Consider the following 14,104-nt stretch of genomic DNA (forward strand, 5'->3'; position numbering starts at 1 on the left):
AGAAATTTCAGTTATTCCAGAAAAAACGGAGTGCTTCGCGGAAAGATAATTAGGTTGTGGGAGATAAAGAGTTTGCAAGATGGGTTTGATAAATGAATAAATATCCCGCAGAAGAGACTTTTTCTTTTGCAGTATATTATTATACATCCTTCACTATCAACTTTGTCTATTTGTAAAGTTCATCAAACACCTTTTAAATGGAATAAGATATGGGTTCACCAATTGAGCAGCCATGGTTAGGCTTTCCAAATCGTTTTTCTTAATATCTCTCTCATTGCACAAGCTGTCAAAAGCTCTGAACTAATATGGGATATTATTGAGTTTGAAACAGCACCAAAAATCATTACTCGTAAATCCTATCATGACTGATGAATCAAATGACGATTTTGCATTGGTAGTATCAGAAACAGTAGGTAAAACAGAAAAAGCAATGTTCTCCCTTAGAATGCTGAAGAATAATAATATAAACATTGTTTTTCTGAGGTGGATGAAAAAGAAATCGATACTATTTGGAAGGAAGTGACATATTTAAAATGTCAATCAGATTTCTTGAGTAAGTATGTAAGTCATGTAGTAGTACAACCTATCGTATCAATACTCAATAAATTCGTAATCAAAGGAGTATTTCCAGGTGAACTGGAGCATGCAAAAGTTATACCAGTTTTCAAATAAGGCAAAATATTCTAGTAACTTCACACAAATTCCAATACTACCAGTGATATGCAAGATTTTGGAAGTGATATTCAAAAAGTCCATTCCTTTAGCATATTAACATTTTTCAGCAGCTTTCAGCATGAATATCAGAAACAGAAATCTATAATGAAGGCAATGATAGAGATTGTCCCTTGATAATCAAGAAGTATCCCATTTATTGAGCTGTAATTTAGGCAAAGGGTTTGATACTGTCGTTGTCATATTATGGAGTTAGAGGAATTTCATATATGAGCTGCTTTAGTCAAACCATTCCCTTCAAACGACAATGTGTCTCAGACAATTCCAGTAAACTAAGGAGTGCCTCAAGATTCTATTTTAGGGCCAATTTTGTTCAGCATCTACACAAACGACTTTCCCAAAAATATCAAGGTTTATGCAAGTGCATACGCAGATGACACAACCTTTCTAATGGAAGGCAACAGACAGAACAAGCTCCAGTCCATTTCTTCAGCATATCAGCATTTTTCAGCAGCTCGCAGCATAGATATCAGAAAGGAAAATCTATAATGAAGGCAATGATAGAGATTGTCCCTTGGTAATCACGATAAATCCCATTTATGAAGCTGTAATTTAAGCGAAGCTTTAGATGAAAAATTAACTGTCTCAGACAATTCCAGTAACCTAAGCAGTACCTCAAGGTTCTATTTTAGGGCCAATTCTATTGAACATCTACACAAATGACCTTCTCAAAAATATCAAGATTTATGCAAGTGCATACGCAGATAATATAACTTTTCTAGTGAAAGGTAAAGATAAAAGTGACCTACAACAATAGAAAGAGCAAGCTCCAGCCGAAGCTGGTATTTGGTTTATTGCAAATGAAGTCGACCAAGAAATCGACTCCATTTTGGTGTTATTTGAATATTTTGAGTTTGTCCAAACTATCATCAGAATATCAACTTTTCATGAATTGAGAGTACTGATGTACTTAATTTCAATTAAGGCTATGTTTTGGACCATATTTAGCACAATTTATTTTTTATCCCGAAAACAGATAGAGATAGGTATAGGACATTATTAACAAAAAAGTATTAAAATACCAGAGCGATTCCAAAAATGTATTAATATACGGGGTGTTCTATTTAAAAAAATTAAGTTGCTAGGACTTTTCACACTCATCATCAATTAAAAAAAAACGCAAGGATGTGATTATTGGGACGTAAAATTATATGACAAAATACCAAGACTTCGTGACAAATAAAAAATTGAATGAATTATTCATCTGGCTGAAAAATGCCCTAATAGAAAAATATTTTTATTTAATCGAATATTTTATAAATAACTAGTACTTGCCCTACAGATCTTCATAATATTCAAATTGAAAACAGTATATTTTTTGGGGAGAATAATCTTTTGTATAACATACATAAACATATAATATTTTACTACGAATATTTGAATTCATTATGGGTTTCATTGATAAATCAATTTGTTTGGATAGATTTTTTATTTTTATTATTTATTTTGAAACAAATACTTTTATATGAACATTGAATTACACAAAAGACTCTTTCTGTCGTGTCATAATATTCAAATGGAACACTGAAACATTCTTTCTAATCGGTAGCTTGGCAGTGTTGAGATTATATTTTCCGCTCAACTTATTATCTTGTCAATGACTATTTTTTGCAACAAAATACTGCAAAATAATCGCAAATAACATATCTGGGTTTCTTCGACTATGCAACAACGCCCATTTAAAGCATTTATCAATAATTACCTTCTAGGTATGTGGGCAAGTTAACAGCTCCATGTAATAACTGGCTCCTTTTTCCTATTTTGACAAACTAATTAAAACCAACGTTCATCAATAATAACGCAAATACCTCAGAATAGATGTTAACAGTGACCAGAAATAAAAATACGAACGCATTAACATAATAACACGTTAGGAGAAATTATTATTATTACAGTCGTTTACGGAGCGGATAGAAACTAAATATGGAAAAGTTGTTATAAATATGGTTAGGGGGCAAATTATAATCTGTTTTTTCAGTAAAGTCACAAATCTTCTGGCAGACAGGTAGAGGAATTCTGAATACATTCTTTACCTGGACCGAGGAATTCTTAGCACATTCAGTTGAAAATAACGTCTCTGTACCGAACGGGATCATAAAAGTAATTAACTGTAAACAATCTAAAGAGTTGGAAGTCAAGTCCTTCTTAATAAAGTTTATTTATTTATTTTTTAATGGCATCGTAAAACCGAGCATTTGTGTACTGCGGATGAAAGAGGAATTTTACAGCAATCTCGTATTCTAACTGGTATTACATCATTTTTGAATTGAAATTGAAGGTACCAAATTCTGACTGCAGCTGCTAAGAAAATGACTGACTGAAGAAGTGTATCTCAAGAGAAACCATTCTTCAGGAATCAGTGTTGATTGAAATGGTTATCAAACATTCACGAAAACAGAACTTATTGAAAAACTAATAACTGTGAATTATATCTGATGAGTTTATGTTTTTGGGAAAGAGAAGTTTTGACTTTCTACTATTCCATCTTTATACAAAAAATGTGGGAATTTTCCAAAGTAAGAAAGATAGCAATTAATATCTGACTCGAACTGGAACAAAAAATTCTCTCGACATAGCTAGTTTTATTTTGGATTATACAAAAAACAATTTTCCCCTATTTAATTTGTATTCCAAACATTCGTTATGGAATTGAGTCAGATATCATTCACGGGATTGCTACACAATATAATATACGAAAGAAGTAAAATTTCACTTACATGGAACACTGTCAGTGGCGGCGCAAGTCCTAAATTTATTGTGGGAAAGGTACATTTTGCGAGGTCCTCTAATGGTGCAAGAAGAAAGGTTTATAAAATGAAAAAAAAACACTTGATGTTTGCATTCATAAAATCACGGCTGGATGTCACAAAGGAGTTGAATTCAGTCCATGTCATCGATGACAGTTGACGTAATGACATTCGTTCGCTTATTTGATTTAATCCCAGCCATAGGAATCATGTTTGAATTGAAACGGGTGCATTTTTAGAAGTGAATCAATTGTTGGGAAAGAGAGGTTTTGGCTTTCTACTTCTCCATCTTCAGTTCAAAAATAATATTCTCTTTTAAAAATATACACCTTTCAATTTAATGCATTTTGTGTGTTTTCAATTACAACAGTTATTTTTCACTTCAGCTCAGTTAATACACTCCTTCATACTATCACTCACTACAAATTCTGCAATGCATTCCCTTGTTCTCATCATTTTACTATTATCAACTAGCTGTTAAATTTTTGAGTTTTTCCAGCGAAAACCTCATCTTTTTCCCTACTTTCGATAATTGAACAAATCAAATCGTTTTTCACCCTAAATATAGTTATCCAAAGTTGTAGTCACATCAAATTAGCAATATTCTATACGACAAATGTTCGACGTGAGCTTACAAATTGACAGAATCATTTTATTCAAGAACCGATAAAAATGAGTCATACATTGAATGTCAAGTTAAGTTTCCCTCAATACGTTAGTAAAAGCTGCACACAAATTAAAGCCGTTTTTGAGATCAGTACACAGACAAACAGACACATACTAATATCAACAAACGAATTGTTCCTTCGCATCATTGAATAGGTCTCTAAAATACACAACTTTGCCACAATTTAACCGACACTCTATCTCTTATCGTCTACGAGATCCCCATGTTCGGAAACGAATTTGAATAGCCCTGTATATGTAGGATTACATCAAGACATATACATTTTTTGTGCATGGTCCTCAATCTGGTTTCTCTTTATACATTTCCAATACGACATGTGTCTCTTGCAGATGTCTTTGAAAGTGAATCTATCTTGTCTTCATTTCAATCTTTAAACTAAAAGAACAATTGAAAGTGGAGAACAAGAAATCACATGTGGTGTACCCCAAGGCACGGTATTAGGGCCTGTATTGTTCTTGATATATCTGAACAATATTTTTCAATTGGAGAGAAACAGAAAGATCGTTAGCTTTGCAGATGATACCGTCATAATATATAATGACAATAATTGGTATGAACTCAAATTAAAAATTGAAAATGACCTGACAGATCTAAAGTAAATGGAACTTCAAACGTTCCAGCCAGTCTCTATATACCTACACAGTAGGTTTAATGTACTGACACCTATCAGAAAACAACTACTCCCTGGCTAAAACCACGAAGGGCGTTGGATTATATCCGACAGGCGTCAGTGCAGGAATTTTCACAGAAAATGTCCTGCATATGCAATTGGCAATACAACTGAAAGAGTCGACCTTCAATTATGGAACGGGCACACTTGCAGACCGGTTTCGGGCTATCACCTGCCTTTCCGCTTTGGCTATTGCCTGCTTGACATGTTCCCCGAAAAGCAGCTTGTCGTCTATCTAAATACCGAGGTACTTCACCTTCTTTTAGGTATGACCATCTCTCCGCAAAGGTTGAATCTGACCGCATATCGTTTCCTTGGTCCTTTGATGATAACCGATTCTGTTTTCTCCGGCGCAAGTGAGAGATGATTGTTCCTCATCCAAAGGTCGATTTGTACCAGAGCGCTGTTTGCACTTCTGGTTCCCAGATCGAGTTCTCTCGCACTTAGATAGTTCTCTATGATATTTACGATGTAGTCGCTAACTCTTTTGCGTCTGAGCTCACCGACAATCAGACTCCACGTTGCCGTGTTGAAGGCATTCTTCACGTCCAGTAATACCAGCGCAGCCCACTTCTTTCGGTCAATTGTCGCCTCACCGATTACGTGTTTCACCGCATTGATGGTGGATCTTCCTTTTCTGAAGCCAAACTGAGTGTTTCCTAGGATATGTTTCTCATCTATCTCTGCTTCTAGTCTGCTCTTAACAAGATGTTCGTAAGCTTTCCCGATTACGTCGAGAAGACATATCGTTCTTTATTTCATAGTAGATGCTTCGTTCAAATCGCCCTTCGGGATTAGAGCCACTTAGGCTTTCCTCCATGGTATGGGGAACCTAACCTAACCTAACCTAACCTAACCTAACCTAACCTAACCTAACCTAACCTAACCTAACCTAACCTAACCTAACCTAACATAACATAACCTAGCCTAACCTAACCTAACCTAACCTAACCTAACCCAACCTAACCCAACCTTCAATTACTAGTATCAATATTAAATCAATATTATATTGAAAAATGAGAAATGATCATTTATATTGAAACAATAATAATACTTAAACAACTCTATGCCATTGTTTCTCAAGGATCATCCAACGCCGCCAAAAAAGCATTCGTTCCATTCACATTTTCACTTGATGCTGATATCACATTCATTTAAAACTATTTTTCGTATCTCTCCTTGGAGTAGCAGAGAGAAAAAAGCAGAATAAATCTCTCAAACGGATGCCGACGTAAACAAGTGATACCGAAGGCAACAGAGCGTCCTCGCCGTCGATGTCAGACAAATCTGACGTGTTCGATGTGACGCCTGACGTCGTTTGTGCCGGTTTCGACTGAGAAAGCGTCGGAAGTTAGGAGAATATTTTCAACTCTTCATCGCTGACGCTTCTATATCGAGAGTACATGAACTGTGTCATGTTTTTCGAAGAGTTTTCAAAATGACAGATTTGATGCATTCTAGTGGGGGTGGTGTTTTTGGTGATTAAGTTTTCTAAGGAAAATGTCACATCAACTCATTTTGTCGGTTACTTTTACTATACCCAGTGAATCGGAAAATTCACGCAATGATTTATGCTTAGATCAAGGCACGGTCCTTGGACGATATTACTATCTCCATTCGTTCATACATCCCTAGGTTAACAGAGACAATTGGAAAAATCTTAGGGAAGCATAAAATAAAAACAGTGTTCAAGCCCATCAGGAAAATACATCAAAGCCTGAGATCTGTGAAAGACAAAAGAGATCCTGCGGAAAAGTTAATACCTATCAGTACCAACAAAAGATCCACGAGTACAAGGATGAACATAGTAGAAACTGTAGGTTAGGTCAAATAGACAAATCGGCAGTAGCGGAATACGCGCTAAGTGAAGAAGACGAACGTTACTGTTTGACGATGTGGAACTGCTTGCAGTGGCGTAACTACAGGGTGACAAGTCGGCAAAATGCCACGTGCCCCCAGCCGGAAGGGCCAGGTCAGAGGAGAATCCCAACCCAAATGCGGTTCATGTCCAATGTACTGTTCATAATTTGAATTTGGCATTGAATGATGCAGTAAAAGAGGTCATAGAAATACAAAAATCATTCGAAACTGTGCATCAAATTTATAATTCTATGGGCCATAGTGTTAAACGGTGGAATGTGTATTATCTAGTTTTATATCTGACAATAAAGGAGAGACCGGGGTATCATCAAATTCAGTAACATTAAAAACAATGAATCCATCCAGATGAGCAGGATGCTTTGATGCTATGTTTGCTTAGAAAGTTCGGTTTGTTGATGTTCAAAAATTGCTTACAAAAACTGTTTTATTAAATTCCAAAACATTTTTAATATGTTATTGGGTTTCCATTGCAAAGTCTTACAAACTAAATAAGTATTGCTATAGGCTTCAAAAAATGTCCAGTAAACAAAGATCCATTGATTTTTGCAAAAAAGTATATCGAGCTGCCATCTGTATGTATTATGTAGAATTCCTCTAAACTGAAGTGAAGTTTATTGCAGCAGCTTCATTCATGAATTTTGTTAAGACCTTTCTGCTATAGCACCCAATCTCTGTATGAATATGTTTACATCATCCCCAAAAGTGAACATTTCAAAAACTCCAAAACAGACGGCAGATTATCCATAAATATAACAAATGAAAGAAATCCTAGATTAGAGCCTTGTGGCACTCCTAAACTAGCAATGTGTTACCATCATGTCTCACTGTGAGAAATCTATTTTCCCAATAACTTATCAATTCCAATGAATGTCTCGTTGATTCATTTTCATACAATTTTTGTAACAGAGTGTCATGATCTACCTTGTCAAAGGCTTAGTAATATTCAGTGGAAATCGTATCAACTTGTATTTTATTTTCTGATCTGTCATAGGACTTTTTACTGAGAATGAACAAATTACTATTCATCGATTTATTCAGGCGTTATAAATTTCTGCAGATGGTATTAAAGTTGGGTATAAACAATTTATTCGAAAAATTTAGAAGAACACTTGATTGAAATAAGTCTATAGTTTTCTCTAGCCATTTGGATAGGGGTGGTTACAGCTGTCTTTCATCTGGCAGAAAAAACATTACATTCGCATTACATTCATTGTTAGTTTATTGTATAAGTTTAAAAATGCCCTTATAGGACGAAACTGCAGTAATGTTAGTTAGAAATAAAAGTGGTAATAAACATAGAAGGTTTCATTTCTGTTTTCTTCATTATGATTTCCTACCACGTAGTAACGGCTACATACATAAATTTATAAAAACATTAAACTTAATTATCAAATTATAGATGTATTACATGTATGTAAGAGGTAAGTTATCCTGAGAATCAGGAATCAGTCATAAACATGTTTTTGAGGATCCTTCATAAGTAGAAATTTCATCCATATAAGATCAGACTAGGTCTTGAATTGAACGGAGATGATTTCGATAGACGTATACAGTTTTTTGAAAGTCTTACTGAACGGATGAAATTGCAACAGAATTTCGTGTATGAAATTTCCGGACCTCACTCCTGCAGATTTCTTTCTATGGGGTCATTTGAAGTCTAAAGTGTATAAAATAGAATCAACAACATTAGAAGATTTGAGAGAGAATATCATGAGGCATTGCAGAGAAATAACCCCCGAGATTCTCAACCATGTAAGGGCGGCAATGTAAGTTCCTTTGCACAATTGTATGGAAGTTGGTGGAAACGTTTTTGAACAATCACTATAGAATAAATTTTTCTTCAAAATGGTAATGAAAAATATTTGTCTACAAACAATTATACGGGCATTCTCAATGTTTCAGTTACTCAATAATTATCCTCACTTCACATTCTTCCAGTCAATTATGTGAAAATATTCAACATTGATGAATAATCTGCGTACCCTGTCGGCATTTTTTGCAATTCAAATTATAACTGAACAACGAGCACCTGTACGCAATCAATAGGCAAGGTGGCAAAAATTGAACTTTACAGATAGTTTCCGCTATAGGGGTTTGTTTTATTCAAAGCGGCTGTAATCGAATTTGCGACGACAATTTTCAATTAGTACTCTTCCTACATAGCCGAGTAATGGGTTTCTTCATCACGACCTGAGGGTACGACATTATGGTACTGATCTATGCATGTGTTAATGAAAGGGGCTATGAACATAACGCGTTTTCCTGCAAATTGAATATTAAATTCTCATCAAGAGGAAGAAATTATGCAAGCAATGTGCAAGATATCGCTCTGTTATAGAAATACCCAGTGAGATAATAATAATAATAGTAATAGTAGATGTAGTAGCCTAAAAGATAGTTATCGGACAGCAAACCATGATGGTTAAACCTCTGAAGAAACTAGCCATTCGCGCCAGCGAAACGTCAGGAACAAATTCCAAAAATCCACGGCTTTCAAACTCGAAAAGCAATGACACTGAAAACCTCAGCCGTGAAAGTCTAAACCATTTTGTCAAAGTACAACATAGTTGAAATTGCAGAAAATCTGATACATGAGCCAAAACAAAACACAAATACTTAAGAGAATCGGACAGCTTGAGTTTTGTCTATTTCTCAAACTTACATACACACATATACACAGTCTTTACTTTAGGGAACTTTAGGGAACATCGATGTATATTCGAAGTAGAAGATATAGTGCATAGTTAACGCTATCGGCGATCTCAACGGCCAAAAAAAACCAATACAGAGAAATAAAGTCGCTGCCAACTAGTCTAAGTGGACTGTAGACTTGGCGGTTTGTATTGGATGATTTTTACTAACCGTGTTTTATGATTGGCTGAATTAAATTTGAAGTCATGTTACGGTGACGAATAGAATGCGAGGATGGTTATAAGAGTCGTGTTGTCAATGTTCAGTTCAGGAACTGATCGCGATTTGAGTGTTGAAATTCGATATTGGTGCAGTTATAACTACTCAAAATTGTTGTCTGTTTGGAATGTGGGGTCCTTGGACGAGTACTAATAGTAATAACGAGTGTGATAACAACGCAGACTTTTTCCTGTGTAGTGATTCCAATAGCGATGGCGAACAATGCGAAAAAGAGATACCAGTGAATGAGATTTGGATGCATTTGAATATTGAAACACAGAGAGTATATTTCAATGTATACAGGGTGTCCCGGTTCTTGACGATAAACCTTGAGGTGGTGATAGCTGAGGTCATAACTAGCTCATAACACGAAAAAAGTTTAGGTAAAAGTGTTTTCGTTTTCGAGATATCGGAAATTTTCTTTTTTTCGAAAATCGGCGACTCAGTTTAGTATTTTCAATGTTACGTCATAAAAACATGACATGACATGAAAAACAAGTTTTTCACCCAGTGCTAATGTTTTGTGATAATTGATATTGCCATTTATTCTTGGATTCTTAATACCTTTTTTCTTCTAGCTTCAATATTTTCTTGGAGGTCTGATAGAAAGTTAACTATTACACCATTTTGGAATCTCCATTAAATGCGCCAACTTTCTGAAATACTTTTCAGCCAAGCACAGTACATTTTTTTTCACTGTGATAGGTCAAAGTTGACCAAAAAATTTGTTACATTTCAAAATTTATTTTATTTTATTTTTTGTTCCAGTTATTTCCAATGATCACAAGCTTTTGGTATTACTGTCGTGTGCGGATATTATTTAGCTATACAGAATAGTTTTTTTGCTGTGGATAAGTCATATTTTTATGACGTAACATTGAAAATACTAAACCGAGTTGCCGATTTTCGAAAAAAGGAAAATTTCGGATATCTCGAAAACGAAAACACTTTTACCTAAACTTTTTTCCTGTTATGAGCTAGTCATGATCTCAGCTATCACCACCTCAAGGTTTATCGTCAAGAACCGGGACACCCTGTATAAAAATCTCATCTCGAATTTGATTTCGAGAGAAACAAACCTTCAGGTGTTCATTTGATAAAAATAATTGAAAAAATCAATATATGACTGTTACAAAAGCAATAAGATACCTACAATTGAAATCATAAGGAAGAAATTGAATACTTGCAGCCATAACGTGAGCTGCAATGACAAAACTCTTCAGAATTGGATGAAGAAACTAGCATTTAGATTTGAAATAATAAACAAACGTCAAGCAGTTATGGAAAGCAGAAGAATAGTGGAATTGCGTAACAGATACTCAGAACAGATAACTAAATATAAACAAGAACTACGGCAAATTTTCTATTTGGACGAAACTTGGTATGACACTCACAACACAGTTACGAAAGGGTGGACTAATGGTTCGAGAATGCGTAAGCCTAACATGCCTACAAACAAAGGATCGCGACTAATCATTGTGCATTGCGGAGGAAGTGAAGGATGGGTTACGAATTCTTTGAAATTATGTGGAAAAAAAAATTGAGGACTGCAATGTTGACTATCATAAGAACATGGAAGATAGTATTTTTGAAAAATGGTTTGAAAACTCATTGATCCCAAATTTGGATGCAAATAGTGTAATAGTTCTTGACAACGCTTCCTATCATTCGCGACAGCTTATCAAAGATCCGAATAAAAATTCGAGGAAAGATGAAATATAAAGTATTTTAATAGATAACAATTTGTTTTTCGAAGATAACTATACCAAAAACCAACTATTTGAAGTTTTACAGACAAAAACATTTGAAAAAGTGTATGCCCTTGAGAGTATTGCTGAAATGTATAGACATACCATCAAAATAATTTTCCATGGAAATAATTTTGTTTTATCAGTGGATTCACATGGTTTTCCTCTAAGAGACACTCAACCAGTCCAATTGTTTCAATTGGCGGAATACTGGGAAATACATTTTAGACATCAATTCCACCAAGAGCGGTACACATCAGAAATACGCGACGGACTGTTCATGCTCATCGTTTTGAGGTTCAACTCAGTACACCTCAAACTTCACTGTTTGAGAAGTCTTTCATTCGCCTTAAGGATTTTTCTGTAGTGCTGTGTTTTGTCCTTAAAAAAAAGTTCATGTATTTCTTTGGGAAAAACGTTTTTGCAAAGCAGCAACTATCAATAAGTGAGTTATCTTCATTATTATTTCATTCGGATTCCAACCTGGCTCGAGAAATACCAATTTATGTACATATTCTCCGCTCCGCCTTTATGAAAAATGCTTCTGGTATCTCCGCGTTATAAATATAAATTTCCTTTGACAGTAACAAGACAGGCTCTTACAGTTTTTAATATTTGATGATATAATATGCACCGCCACACACATTGAAGTATATTTCACCCCATTCTGCGTATTCCCTCACTCGACCCACGCTACTATTTCATTCTGCAGAGGGAACTTTCACACCCTTTGATCAATTATCTATATCCTACATTTTTGTGAGCCGAATGCGTTACACTGTGTCGAACAAGTCGAGGGTTTTCCTGTTTCGGAAAGAGGAAATTATGTCAAGGAGCAAGGGGTTACACAACATCTGGTGGAAAATTCAATCTTCATTTCAGTTCTGTCAGCTGAGGAATTGTTTGATCCAAACGTTCAAAACACCAACAAGAATAAAAACAATCGAAAAGGTCTCCTTCTTCTCCCCACATGTGGGGTAAGTGATCATTGGGTCCGAGAATCATGTGCCCTGAGCAAGCGCAGTGAGCCAAGATTGACAGCCTTCTGCATCTGTCCGGCTAAGATTTCTGCCTTAGTGCGGCAGGCCGGTATTATTTTAAGATTCGAGAGTGGAGAGGACATCATGCATTTAAGCTATCAAAAGTTATCGCTCTGTTTGAAAACGGAGACATTTCTCTTGTTAACAATTATCGTCCCATTTCAATAATATGTATTTTCAGCAAATGATTGAGAAGATTATTGAACAACGTCTTTACGCATAAAATATAAATTATTGAACGAATCTCAGTTGGTTTTCGTAAGTACTGCTCTACAGCAGGGGCAGTTCTCAATGTGGTGAGTGAAGTAGTCGACAATCTCGAGCAAGATAACCACACAGCTATTACGCTTGCGACCTCTCTAAGGCGTTCGACTGCGTCTCTCATGACATATTGGAAAAACTGTATTACCATGGCGTCAAGTATCTCTAGCCCTCATAAAATCATATCTATCGAAAAGATATCAAGCAGTCAGTAGCAATAATCGCATTTCGAATTCAAAACTCGTTAAACATGGTATTCCCCAAGGATCAGTATTGGGACCACTTCTGTTCACAATTCACGTAAATGACATTAGTAATTTCATGCATCCATATAAATCTGTTTTGTTTGCCGATGACACTACATTTATTAACTCTAACAAAAATTCTATTGAACTATCTAGAATATCAAAGGAAGTCGATGAGAAGGCAGAAAGTTGGTTCGTGTCAAATCGACTCAAACTGAATACAGATAAAAGGCAACAGTTACAGTTTTCAACAAGCTCCGCCGCTACATCCAGTGTTGAATTACTTGGGTTAGTTGTCGAGAGTACTCTCACTTGGACCTGTCATATTGACCAATTGTATAAAAAATTATCTAGAACTCTTTTTTTATTGCGTCAGTTGAGAAATATAACTAGTTTCGATACACTGAAAATAACATATTTCTCCCTCTTCCATTCTCACATTAGCTATGGTGTTATGATGGTCACGGACCCTACAGAGAAGGAGATCCGAACACTTGACGAATTTACAGGCTGTATCCAGTACCATTCTGTCATGTAGACACTCCAAACTCCACGGCCTCCCTGTTGTCGGGAGAAGTACAACCGTGAAACGGATGATTTGGGATGCAAACTCTAGAGATGCATCATTTTTCGTGTCACGATAATTATCTTTATTATTATTATTACTAGAATTTCTCCTGATGTTTAAAGTCCACATTAGTCTGCTAAGTTCAGGGGGAAAGTCACTAAATTCAAATCATCAAATCAGCCCAGCACACAATTTTCAGACACCAGATTCGATACTCAGTTTTCCGACCAGGGTAATAACAGTAACACAAGATGACTTCGAATTGAAAGGGTTATATTTTTAGGAGTGATTAATTTTTTGATAAGGAACGTTTTTGGCTTTCTACTACTTCATTTCGATACACTTTTCTCTATTCCGTTTGTATTCCAAACATTCCTATGGAATTGAATCAGGTATACAACAATCACTTCGATTGAAACTTCAACTGTTATTCGAATGCCTAGATCGCTTCGCGTACCGCATAGTATCTTCCACTTGACTGTCAATCTATCCCCAGTGGCTGTTTCCAGAACAGGTACTACTGATAATTTCTGTTACTAAGCTATTACTGTTGAGTCCAATCATGGAAATCGAATACCTGGGGGTTTGGGATGCAGCAGCCAATGTGACCCCTT

The sequence above is a fragment of the Leptinotarsa decemlineata genome, unplaced genomic scaffold, assembly GCF_025532065.1.
Source record: "Leptinotarsa decemlineata unplaced genomic scaffold, Ldec_3_MD MMD2_tig00026282_RagTag_RagTag, whole genome shotgun sequence".
Lineage (NCBI taxonomy): Eukaryota > Metazoa > Arthropoda > Insecta > Coleoptera > Chrysomelidae > Leptinotarsa > Leptinotarsa decemlineata.